Raw genomic sequence first — 12,720 nt, 5'->3', positions numbered from 1 at the left:
AAAGTTCATGATCTAAAGCACTAAGTCCCAATATTGTGATCAATGTAGCAATATTACCACTTGAATATTCCTTGATAGTTTTTTACGGTAAACAAATAGCTATGTCATTCAGTTATCCCCTCAATTTTTTCAGTTTTCTGCTCAAATCACGTTAGAATGATGGAAAGAATTTTCATGATAGAAAATTGAAAGAATTGGGAAATAGAGCTTAGCAGCATGTTAGGCTTTCGTTTTGGTTTTTATTGTTTTTTGCCAGACGTTGAGGAGATTGTTCACTGTGTTCTGCATGAAATCTCAAACTTTTGAGAATTAAAAAGAGAGGGGGCACTTAAAGCTCATCTGTTGTAATGTGCTTTTCTACAGATGACAAATCAAAGTTAGAGCAACTTAGAGAAGATCACACATTTGCATTTGGCAGAGCCAGGTCCAGACACTAGGCTGCCCAGCCTCCTCTCAGAGGCTCTTGAACTACTCCACCCTGCCTAAATGAAGGATGAACTTGAATTTGATCAAGGGAAGCATTCTCTCTGGGTGATTAGGGAGCACAACACCTAGGAGATTATTTCAGTTTTGCTCCTCTTTGGCTTCCCACCTCAATGTGAAAAATAGCCAGTTATGAACTAACATCTTTTGATGTAGCAATTGTCAATGATCCATCCCCAGAGGACACATAATGGCTCAAGTTATGTGTATAATGTCTTCAATGGTATCCTTATTTGGAATTCTTAGCTCACCTAAATAAACCAGATCTTCTAATGAGCATTTTCTTACCCAATTTTATGCACAGTATGTATTTGTAAGTGCTTCTGCATGAATATTTATACATGACTGTTTCAATAGTCCTTATGTTTTTGAAAATACCAATGGTTATTTGCTATTTTAATCCTCACTTATCCATGCAACTACCTCAAGAATACTTCAGCCCTAAAAAGCTAGAATTGAGGAAATCTCACTCTTCTTTACCAGCTCCTTTGCATTTAGTTAGCATTTAGTGATGATTAATAAAGTGGTCAGCTAGATCACACAGAGGTTCAGTAGGCAATTCCGTCTTGAAGAAGTCAGTTAAGCTGGGTCTACTTAAGGACAAACATCTAGACGTTTGGAAGTACCTGAATATTTGACTGTTGTAAATTTCCACATAAAAATCTGGCATTGTCTGACATAGACCTCCTTGAGGCTCGGGTCGTCCTGTTTTCAAAATGATTATTATTTGGCCACATCTCACACAGTTCTCATTAAGTGAGTTCATAAATAAACAGGGTTTTTTTTTGTGTTTTTTTTTAAAGAGTAGCCAAGCACAAAATGTGACTTTGTTGACATTTTATGAGACTGTCATATGTCCCTTGAATCCCCAATAAAAGCAATGTTGTATCAACTGTGAACCTGTGTTGATTTCTTGGAAGAGTATGCTCTCCTAATTTGTTTGTCTTCCCTAGTGTATATCAAAGCCCATTTCAGGATCCACGAGGAGCAGTTGATCTGATGTGATGGGAAAAACTTAAATTTAGAGACCATTTCTACAATCCTATATTGACCCTTCAATAAACAGCACTATCATCTACCCAGGTCAGAAAACAAGGTGTGGTCGTTGTCTTTTCTCCTTCCACCTGTCATGGCCAATCCGTCAGGACAATCAATTAGATTTTTCTCTTCTGTTTGCAAATACATCTGCTTCTCTTCATCTTGTGTGTGACTGTTAAGACAGCCCTCATTTCTCACCTGGACTACTGAGTCATGCCTCTAGTTTTTCCCTCCACACTGCCAGCCAGCAGCCGGGGAAATCTCTCTAAACCACAGACATGATCATATCATTCCACGTTTCAAACTTTTCACCAGCTTTCCATTGACCTTGGAATATTGTGACACCTAAAGCCCTTCATATCCTGGATCCTGGCCCCAGCATTCCTGTCTGGACTCCTCAGGTGCCCGTCTGCCACTGCTTTCCTAGGTTCTTGCCATACCTCTTTGCCATTTCTTAATGTTCTCTTTACCTTCTGGGCTTTCTCACATACCTAAACCTTCTGCTTAGTACTCTGCCACTACCCTTCCAGACGCATCTCTTGTCCTTCAGGTCTCATTCTGGAAGTCACTTCCTCTTGGAAATTTCCACCCCAGTTCATCACTACCTCTACCTAGGACGGGCTTCTTCACGTAGGAGCTTTCCTAGCCTTCTGTGCTTACTTCATATTAGCACTTATCATCCAGATTATGATAATTTATATGCCAGTCTCCTCCATTTGAATGTGAAATTCTAGACCTGCCTTAATGGATAGGGGAGCCGCTTGCCAGAGGCAGCTACTGCAATTTAAATTCACTAATATTGAAGAAAATTAAAAATTCGGTTCCTCAGTTGCACTGGCCATCTCTCAAGTGCTCAGTAGTCAGATGTGACTAGTGGCCACCCTGTTGAACAGCACAAATAGAGAACAATTCTATCATCGATAAAGTTCTATTGGATAATACTGTTCTGAAAGGCAAGTATTATGTTTGTTTGTCATTCCATCCCCTAGACTTGCAGCCTTTTTAAACTGGAATTTGTCATCTGAACCACAGAGCAAAAACATTAAGTGAGTGGCTATTTTTTTTTCAATTTTCCCAAGGATGATATATAACAAAAACTATGCTATATGCTTAGGAAGGAAATTAATTCATTCCATGGTAAGATGCCCAGGATAGAGAGGTTTAATTCTAGTATAAAACCCTCACTGAGAAAGTCTATGACGGGCTGTCATAGTGTGTGCAATGTAAGTACTTCATAATTAACTGCCGAATGAATGAATGACACATCTGGATTCTTAGGCATTTCATTTTATTCATTTTCATCTAGATGTGTGGAGTCATGTAAGAGACACATCTTTAGATTCCCAAGGGCCTTTTCTCTGGAGGATGTGGTGATAGATAATTTCCTCACTTTCATCTCAAGGATAGTTGAATTGTATCAGTGCAATGGGATTACCCATTCATTCACTTTCCTTCATTGTTTACACTGGCAACTAATAGTAGAGAATTGAGTCACTCGTCAGTGAATAAGATCAAAATGGTAATGATCAAAGTAGCTACCAGATTTGATAAGCCCTATTTCTTTTAGGAATTGGCCAAAGTGTGCTAAAAATGTTGATCATTTCCTGAGCACCTACTATGTCCCAGACTTTTTGTTAGGTCCTGAGGATACAGGAAGTAACAAGATGGACACAATTCCTGTGCTCATAATGAAGCATTCATATTATTTCAGTTCCTCTCCCTGCCTTGTACCCAAAGCAGGAGTTCTTAATGTTGATTACATATTGTAACCACCTGGGGAGTTTAAAAAATATGGATACCTGGGTCTTTCTTCAAAAGGCTCTGATTTAACTGGTGTGAGGTATGGCCTGGAACTGGGATTCTCTTAAGGCTCCCCGTATGATTGTAAGGTGCAACCAAAGTTGAGAACTATTAATTTATGAGGACATAATCTTGGAGTGAGCTCAAAGATTAAGAACTTTTGGTATTGATAACCTATTCGAATCAAAAAGAGAAACTTTAAAAATCATCTAATATATCTAAATTCTACTCTTTAGTCCTCAGAATATAAGCTGGTACTTAAGAGTCACTAAGGTGTCCCGGTTGAACAGCCAGTTCATGACTGAGATAAGACATGACCCTGGGTTTCTGACTCTTAACACCATGCTCTTTTGCCCCACTAAGCTGTCTCAGGGAAATAGAAAATATAATTATCTTGAAGCCAAGAGACAACCAACTTCTACTGTGGTCATGCTTTTTTAAAGCAAGAATTGAATTTGGACCAATTTGAATCCCATGTACTCAAATTTTCTTGCTAATCAATGTGAGCACTATAGATTTATTTTGTTAGAACACAACGTCTTTTCTGGGAATATACACAACATTATATATATGTATGTGTATATATATATATATATACACACATATCACTATAAAGAGAGAGCTCAGGTTCCCAGGGGCCCTAACCACAGTCTTACAAATTCAAAAAATCAGTATGCATATGTTCAACTCCACACATCACTAGGAAGGACCCTTTGCCTTTAAACTTGAACTCCTTAACAGTAAAAATGATAGTAGGAGGAGAAAATAAGAGTACATTGTGCTCTCACGTTCTCTGTCCCCACCCCCACCTTGTTACAGGACATTCCATTGAGTTTAACATTTCACAGCACAGGTAAAAATTTCCAGTCTGGCCCCATGAGAAAAGCAGACTCTGAAAAAGAACTGCCATTAAAAAAAAGTTATCCCTCTTCACAAGCACCACTCCCCATTTGTAGATGTTGCTCATAGATCAAGAGAATCCAGGAACCAGAGTCCACTCTTCTCCGTCCGTACAAGACCACATAGTGAAAATGTGCCTTTCCTTTTTATAAGGTATCAGAATAAAACTCATGTTCATTCACGTAGTTCCTTCGAAACATATTTCAGTGTTTGAGAGCCTACACAGTTGGGAAATTCTGTTTTATTTCGATCCCAAATCCCTCATGCTATAGTTTAATCCCATTTTCTGTTGTTCCCTGTGGAGAGAAAGAACAGCTGGTCTCCATTCTCTCTAAACTCAATCCCTTCATGTCCGTAAAGACACCTACCTCCCAGCCTTCTCTTCTCTGGAATAAATAATAACAGTTCCCATCAGGAAAATGTCTCTCTTGGAGTGTGAATATCCGCTGCCATATCGCATATATTCATGCTTATCACATAATGTTCATAACCAAAACAAGCCAAGGCCAAGAGCAAAAACAAGCAAATGTATCATTGTTTTCATGAATGAAGTTACAGATTCAATAATAGATGCTGAATACATAGCTGTGAATGATAATCTTCCAATAATTATATGCCAAAATTATCATAATTTCTTTTAGAAAGTATTGGCAATCTGTTGCTTTTGGAGAGGTGAATTAAAAATTCGACGATTGGGTTTCAATTTCTTTTATGCAAGTTCTCTCTGTGCCCTGCAATGGAATATTCCATTCAGCATTCCACAGCAGGAGCCACCATTGCTTTGACAAAAATAGATACAGTATTGGAACATTCAGTCAATGGAGTAATCCAATTGTCTGAACATTCTTTTCTGCTTTGTCATTTACATTTTAATAAATCCCAGAATATGTCAAGCTGTATCGAGTTGTACCAAGTGTAGCTAATAACATGCAGTTACCAGATGCAATGAGGAAATCATAACATGCAAGCCCTGAAATGCATCAACATTTGGTTTGTGTATATTTTTAGGTTCCAATATTTTAAATAGGGATACTCTTAAAAATAAAAAATGGATATTTAGCAAAATCCTTGCTATTATCAACATTCTGTTAGTATATTCGGTTTTCATAAAGGAAGCTGTGGGGAGAGGATGCTGTACTTAATTGATCTAGGAATGCTGGCATCTCTTAACCACAATGATGACACTGTATAGCTAGCAAAATGTGGAATGTTAAATTATCATCTTATGCCCATTTTTCTCCAGTTTGCTGTGTCTCCATTCAGGAGGCTCAGATAATCACATTTTAAAGTCACTTGACACTTCACAATGCCAAGATTTCAGGCAAACCAGTCCTGAAAAAGATTGTGTGTGTGTGTGTGTGTGTGTATGAGATGATTATTACCTTCTATGCATAACTTACCCCGTGCATATATTGACCACCAACTGATTCAACACCTTGAGAAATTTGTTATCCTGGTTTGATTGAGCCCTCTGAATTTCACAACGTGGCAGAACTGTAAGGATAGTGGAGTGAGTCTCAGCATGTTGGGGATCCCTCAACAGGTGTGTGCTTGGAGAGGGGAGTTCTTCAAGGATGAGACTTTTCAGATTAGCTTCTACTGGTAAAAAAAAAAAAAAAAAATCACCGGGACCCTGCATTGGGCTCTGCACTCAGTGCGGAGTCTAAATGAGATTCGCGCTCTCCGTCTCCCTCTGCCCCCCACCCCCGTTTGTGCTCTCTAAATAAATAAATAAATAAATAAAAATCTTTTAAAAAAATCACAGGAGACATGATGCTGAAATTTAGCTCTGGTTGTACCCTCTGTACCTAGTTACCTAAGTCACTTGAATTAGCACATCACAAAACTCTCACCTGAGACTTCTCTCAAATTCTGGTTATTATTATCATCATCATTATTATTGGGATATTAGCTGCCAAAGGACCAGGGTTATTTCTTGACATCAGGTAAATCTGACTAGTGTCAAACTTGTAATAAACTCAAGGATTAAAAGACCCTTTTGCTTTTTGCTGATGCATAGAACAATTTCAGTGCTTGCCACAGAGATTGTGAGAGGTATACCACTATTACTACATGGGGCAAGTATGGCGTTGAGGAGAATGATATCATAGCTCAGAGCAGTGCAATGAAGAAAAAGAAAATGTGCTGGCGTTGTAATGCACAAGTGAGTTAATCAGCATTTCATGATTCCCAAAGTTTTCTCCTACTCTGCCCACAGTATAGTAACTGATAGCTTTAGTGGAAAAGTATGACCTAGCCAATAGCAGAATGGTCACAATATCTTGAAGACCTCTAGAAAAGGATCTTTTACAACTTCCCCATTCACTTAGACTATGACCAAACACTTGCTCTCTCTCATAAAGTACTATCATAACAATAGAATAATGGGTATGGCTTTGGATAACACTCCATGAACTTGAATTTATTAACTAATGATCTCAATCAACGTTAGGGAGAATTTTAGAAGGCATGCCAGATAGTGAAGGTCAAAAGGCATAGCTGACAGGTTTATTTTCATGAATAAAGTTTCCATGTTCTAGATCTAACTCTATCAATAATTATTGCCTTTAAAATTTCTGTGGATGAGTTGGCTCTTCTGTAAAATGAGCAATATGGTAATTGACTTATTCTTGCTTTACAAAGATCTTGAATGTAAATGTAGCAAAATGTTTTAAGAAGTCCTTTCTACTTTTAATATTATCTCCTTGTCTTTATCTTGTGACATTTTAATTATAATGTGTCTTGGTGAGGGTCACTTTTGTTTCATCTTCTTTGGAGCTCTCTGGGCTTCCTGGATTTGGATGTTGGTTTCCTTCTCCAGGTTAGGGATACTTTCAGCTATTATTTCTTCAAACACGATTTCTGCCCCTTTCTCCTCTTCTTCTCCTTCTGGAACCCCTCTAATGTGACTATTAGTCCATTTGATGTTGTCCCATTGGACCCTTAAGGTATCTTCACTTTTTTTCATTCTTTTTTCTTTTTGCTGCTCTGATTGGGTAAGTTCCACTGCCTTGTCTTTGAGTGGATGATTCTTTCTTCTACTTTCTCCAGTCTGTTATCAAACCCCCCTCGTCAGTTCAGTTATGTATTTTCAGCTCTGTAATTTCTATTTGGTATTTCCTTATATTTTTCATCTCTGTTGAAGTTTTCATTGTGTTTATGCATTCTTCTTTTCAGTTCGGTGGACATCTTTATGACCAATACTTTGAACTCTTTATTGGGTAAATTACTTATGTCCATTTCATTAAGGTTTTTTTCTGAGGTTCTTTCATTTAAAACACATTTTTGTTTCTTTATTTTGCTTGACTCCCTGTGCTGTTTTCTCTGCAGTAGATGAAACAACCACCTCCCAGTCTTGAAGGAGTGGCTTCACGTAGGAGGTGAGCCTTGTTGTTCAACCCTGCCCAAGCTCTTTGTTGACTCTCAAAATTTTGTGCTTGTCCAGTAGCCTATTATATTTTTAATAGCTCCAGAGGCCTCCTTTACAAAAAGACTGCTGGGAGACGGGTGGTGTGCCACTGTCTGCACAGTGCCTGGGGATGGCATTCTGCCAAGAACCATCTCTGACTGCCACAGTCCCGTGGGACCTAAGAATGCAAATCCTCTTGGCCATCAGAGCCAGGCAATCAAGATTACATCCCATTGGCTTTTAACTACCCAGGTTAATAGAGAAAAGCAGGGATGCAGATGTTATAAAAATTTAATATACTTTATAGGATGCACTTTTGATTTTGCTTTGGCTAAATTTCCTTTGGATTCTAGATATATAGACTTTCAATGATAAAGAAGCAAACGTACCATCTAGGCCATGTTTTGCTTAAATTATCTCTGCTAGCCTATAATGGACTACTTTGTGGATTAGCAATTCCACCTGTGAACAACTCAGATCATTTAAGTACTTTTTCCTTATACTGAATCACAGGAGGCTCTTCCATCATTCTTGGTACTACCCATGGATCACAGATTGTAAATCTGATTCTCTTCTACTACCTTCTTCTACAGATACCTAAAGGAAGAAATCCTATGCTTTCCAGAATCTATGTTTCTCTAGGCTATATGGCCCTTGCATCCTCCTACACCCCTACCACCCCCTGAAATAGTGGCACTATTTCAAATACCTTCATTGTTCTTATTAGTCTCCACACTCCCATTTGTCTATTTGCCTTTAAAATGTGCCACTCAGAATTGAATGCAATTTTCTAGATGTGTACTGATGAGTGGAGAGCAAAATGTGATGATCACTTTTTAAAAGATTTTATTTATTTATTTTTCAGAGAGAGAGCGAGGACAAGCAGGGGGAGCAGCAGGCAGAGGGAGAAACAGGTTCCCCACTGAGCAAGGAGCCCAATGCGAGATTTGATCCCAGGACCCTGGGATCATGACCTGAGCCAAAGGCAGACGCTTAACCGACTGAGCCACCCAGACATCCCTGATGATCACTTTTTAAAAAGGATTTTTTTCTAAGTACTAGATTTCTATGAATAAAACCTCATATTAATCTTCCTGGCAACCATTTAGCAGTGTTGACCCATATCATCTTATTCTCTATTAAAACACTTATGTCTATTTTATACATGCCACTATCAAACACCATTTTTCTCATCCTTAGATGCAGCCCATTACTCTGTCTCCTAGTATCCTTTTTTGCTCTCAATTAAGATATCTGATATATCAGATATTTCTCTCAAAGTCATCTTACTCACATATTTGACTCAAACTTTCCCAAAGGAGATCTTGGGAAGCCTTGTAGAGTGACTTGTGGAAGTTAGGATTCTAAATGTCATCTCCCAAAACTATCAGTTTAATAACTCTCAAAGAAAGAAGCGGAGTTAATCTGGCACATTTTAAGCATTTTTTTTTTTTTGTTTGGTGTCACATTTATATTATTACATTTAAATGTTTTTCTTAACAACTACTGATGCTGGGGAGCAGCCATCTAGATGAATGATGAATAACAAGGGTTTAGGATCAATATTTTGCATCACGTAATCAAGAGAGGGACGTTTCATATGTGAAGAATTGAGATCCTAATGCATGTGTTGATGTTTTAAGTAACTGGATTTTCTTATTTCTTGCTCTGTAAACCTTCTTTGAAAGAGGAGCTTCCCCATAAAAAGAATTGGAAATCTTTGTCTGTAGTACATAAAGATATTAATATGTCCACTCATCTGATCACTTATCTATCCCACATAAAATAAAATAAAAGTAAATGTGTCCCAAAAAAGGACGTGTTTCCTCACTATAGTAACAATTCTCTGTAAGAGGAGAGGGAGTTATATAAGGTGAGTATGGTCTGGCACTTACTCAGGAGTTTGGTTACCAAAGTGCCTAAAGATACATAACAAGGCATTTCAACTCAATTCAAATTGTGAAAATGAATTGAAATTCATGATAAAACAGTTCCAAGTCTGGTGCCAGAGGACAAAATTCTTAGCAAGGCTCCAGTGTACTGTGCTGTCGGATGGTAATGTTATCCAGAAACACCAGAAGTCCTCTTTTCATTCTTTTTCTCATTCCTTCTGTGCTGAGACTGGCAATTCTTTCTCTATACCCCATTTTCTCTTGCTCTTTCCTTTTTTTCTCTTCCCTTCCTTCCTCTTCCATCTCTTCTCTCTTTTTCTTTCCTGTTTTTGTTGCTGTTGTTGTTATTGTTGTGGGCATTTCTCTCTCTCTCTTTCTCAAACTGATTTTCTGAAAAGTTATGGCTCTTTCCACTAATTATAAACTATTTAAGAGCCAATGCTACTTGAGTTTTGTGTATGCATGTGGCTTTATTTCTCATGCTACTGTTCTCTTGGGACTTCATCTCTGAATAAACCTATGTTAAAACTCCATCTGAGGATACCACCACATATAGTTATAGGCTATATGGCCCTGGCGCCTTCCTACACCTCCAAACATTCTTTGAAAGAAAAAAAAAAGAGAGAGAGAGAGAAAGGAACCCTTTCCAGATGGCTTCTGTGCTATCTTTCCCCCAAGTTACTTCCTCATGTTCATCCATCACTATTTGGTAGCTTTGACCAGGGCAAGATTCAACAGTCAAGGATCCACTCCTCCCTTCTTTTCTGTTCCAATGGCTAACACCACTCATTTTCATTGCTCTCCTTGAGACCACCACTCCTACTCTCTAAATGGTTCTTACCCTGGAATGTGCATCAGAATCATCTTGGAGAGTTGTTGAACCACAGATTGCTGGGTCCCTTCGTCAGAGTTTCTGACTCTGTAGGTCTGGAGTAGAGACCTAGTATTTGCATTTCTATTAAAGTCTCAGGTGATGCTGCTGCTATTGGTCGTGGGACCACACTTTGAGAACCACTGCTCTAATCCCGAACCATTATTTCACTATCCTTTGACCATTTCTCCAGTGGGATAAATATAAATATCAGTTCCTTTAATCTTCCTTAATAACATCTATTTCTAGAACTTTTAATTATTGAGTAGCTGTTCTTTAGTCTATTTCCAAATTCATATTTTGCTGGATGGCTAGAACTGAATGCAGACTTTAGCTGATTCTGACATAATAAAAACAACAATCCCTTGTATTTCTATGATGGATTTCTCCCAAAGGATTAGAGCTGTACTTTATCTATTATCTTGTTCGTTTCCATAATATCCATGTGCTATTATCTCATTTTGGTAAAGGAGACATTTGAGGGAACAAATATTGGGCAATTACTGTGAAGTTATGCAGGACAAGACTCAAACTTACCTTTCCTGACTTCTAGCTCATGGTTCTATTTGAAACCTTGAAGGATTTGTTTAATTTCTAAAATCTAAAGTCTACTTCAAATCGGAATCAAGATGAACTATTTGATCTATTAATACACTGTCAAAAAATTAGAAAATTGCTTAATTTTGAGTAAAAGTTGTCGTTGGCTCTTCATATACAAACTAAGCCTAATTTACTTGTTTTTATTTTTATTTTTTTTTTAATTTTATTTATTTATTTGACACAGAGATAGAGTCAGAAAGAGAAGGAATACAAGCAGGGGGAGTGGGAGAGGGAGAAGCAGGCTTCCCGCCAAGCAGGGTGCCCGATGCAGGGCTAGATCCCAGGACCCTAGGACCATGACCTGAGCCGAAGGCAGACGCTTGACAACTGAGCCACCCAGGTGCCCCCAAACTAAGCCTAATTTAAAGCGTTCCACTCAACACAAGCAGTTAAAACTCTTTGACCTGGAATTTTATTTCTATGTTTATAAATAATATCTTTTAACTGTGAACGCATCTTTGGCTTTCAGTTCACTTAATTTACTAATTTTGGCATAGTTTGTCACCCAGTGTTTCCTGTTGTAATAAAATAGCCTTCTACCTGGTTCTACAAATTGGTTATGACATTGTGTCATTGTTACAATCTTGCTATTCACAAGATAATTAGGAATTTCTACATTTGTCATTTATCTGGTTCTATGTACTGCATGTTTCCAAAAATAAAAGTGAGGAAGAGATTAGAGGGAAAGCAGTTTCTCAACATACCAATTTTATTATTTACATTATCTCAAAGTCTTTTTGCTCCTTAAGCCCCATGGTCCTCTCTCTGCTCTTCTTACATCCTTTCCTGTCTTCCCATCATGACAAAGAAAATGAAGAATCTGACAGTTTATGAAACAATAAAGCTAGATTAGATGGGTTTTTAAGGGTCCTATTGTTTGCCCCTAAACCATTGTGGCAAAAGTGAAAGGCTCTAACTGTTCGTCTGACACACAAATTGCCATCAGCAAGGTATTAGAAGGAATTTCATTTATTACCACCAAGGAAATAAATAACACCAATGGACTGAGTGTCTTTCAACTAGATTAGACTAACCAAATCAATTCAAATCATTAGAATACATTATATCCAATTATATATAAATCTGCCTTGTAAATAGCCACTTACCTGCTTGCCCAGAGCAATGTAATGCCTTATGCTAAACCAACAGTTAAAAAAAATTATAGAATTGACTGGCAAAATATTTTAATGGGTTGCTGCATATTTTGTACTTAATTCATTCAATAAACATTAATTGAGGACCTACGATATTTGGGGAATATAAGGATGAATAATCATGATCCTGGTCCTCAAAGTGCTCACCTAGTAAGGGGAAATAGACATGTAAAGAAATTATTGTCATTTTCTGGCTTTAAACTGCATTCAATTCCGGGAAAATTAATGGTGTGAGTTCCTGCCTGATTTATGCATGAGAAAAAAAAAAGATGAAGAGACTGGTGAAAATATCCAAAGGAAAGGACAAGATGAAAATTTGCATAAAAGTTCATGTCCAATGACTTTCTCTAATAAAGGCAGGTTTTGGGTTAAGCAAAATATAATGGAGAAGATTGGTCTGTGCAGGAATGGTGAACATTGTATTCTAAAGCCAAACAGAAATGCTTTTGGGGGGATGGGGTAATTGGGTGATGAGCATTAAGGAAGGCCTGTGATGTGATGAGCACTGGGTGTTATACACAACTGATGAATCGTTGAACACTACATCTTAAACTAATGATGTACTATATGTTG

Source organism: Mirounga leonina, unplaced genomic scaffold (assembly GCF_011800145.1).
Source record: "Mirounga leonina isolate KUSES-001 unplaced genomic scaffold, KU_Mleo_1.0 Mir_153, whole genome shotgun sequence".
In the NCBI taxonomy this organism is placed as follows: domain Eukaryota; kingdom Metazoa; phylum Chordata; class Mammalia; order Carnivora; family Phocidae; genus Mirounga; species Mirounga leonina.
Note: the sequence above shows the minus strand (reverse complement) of the source record.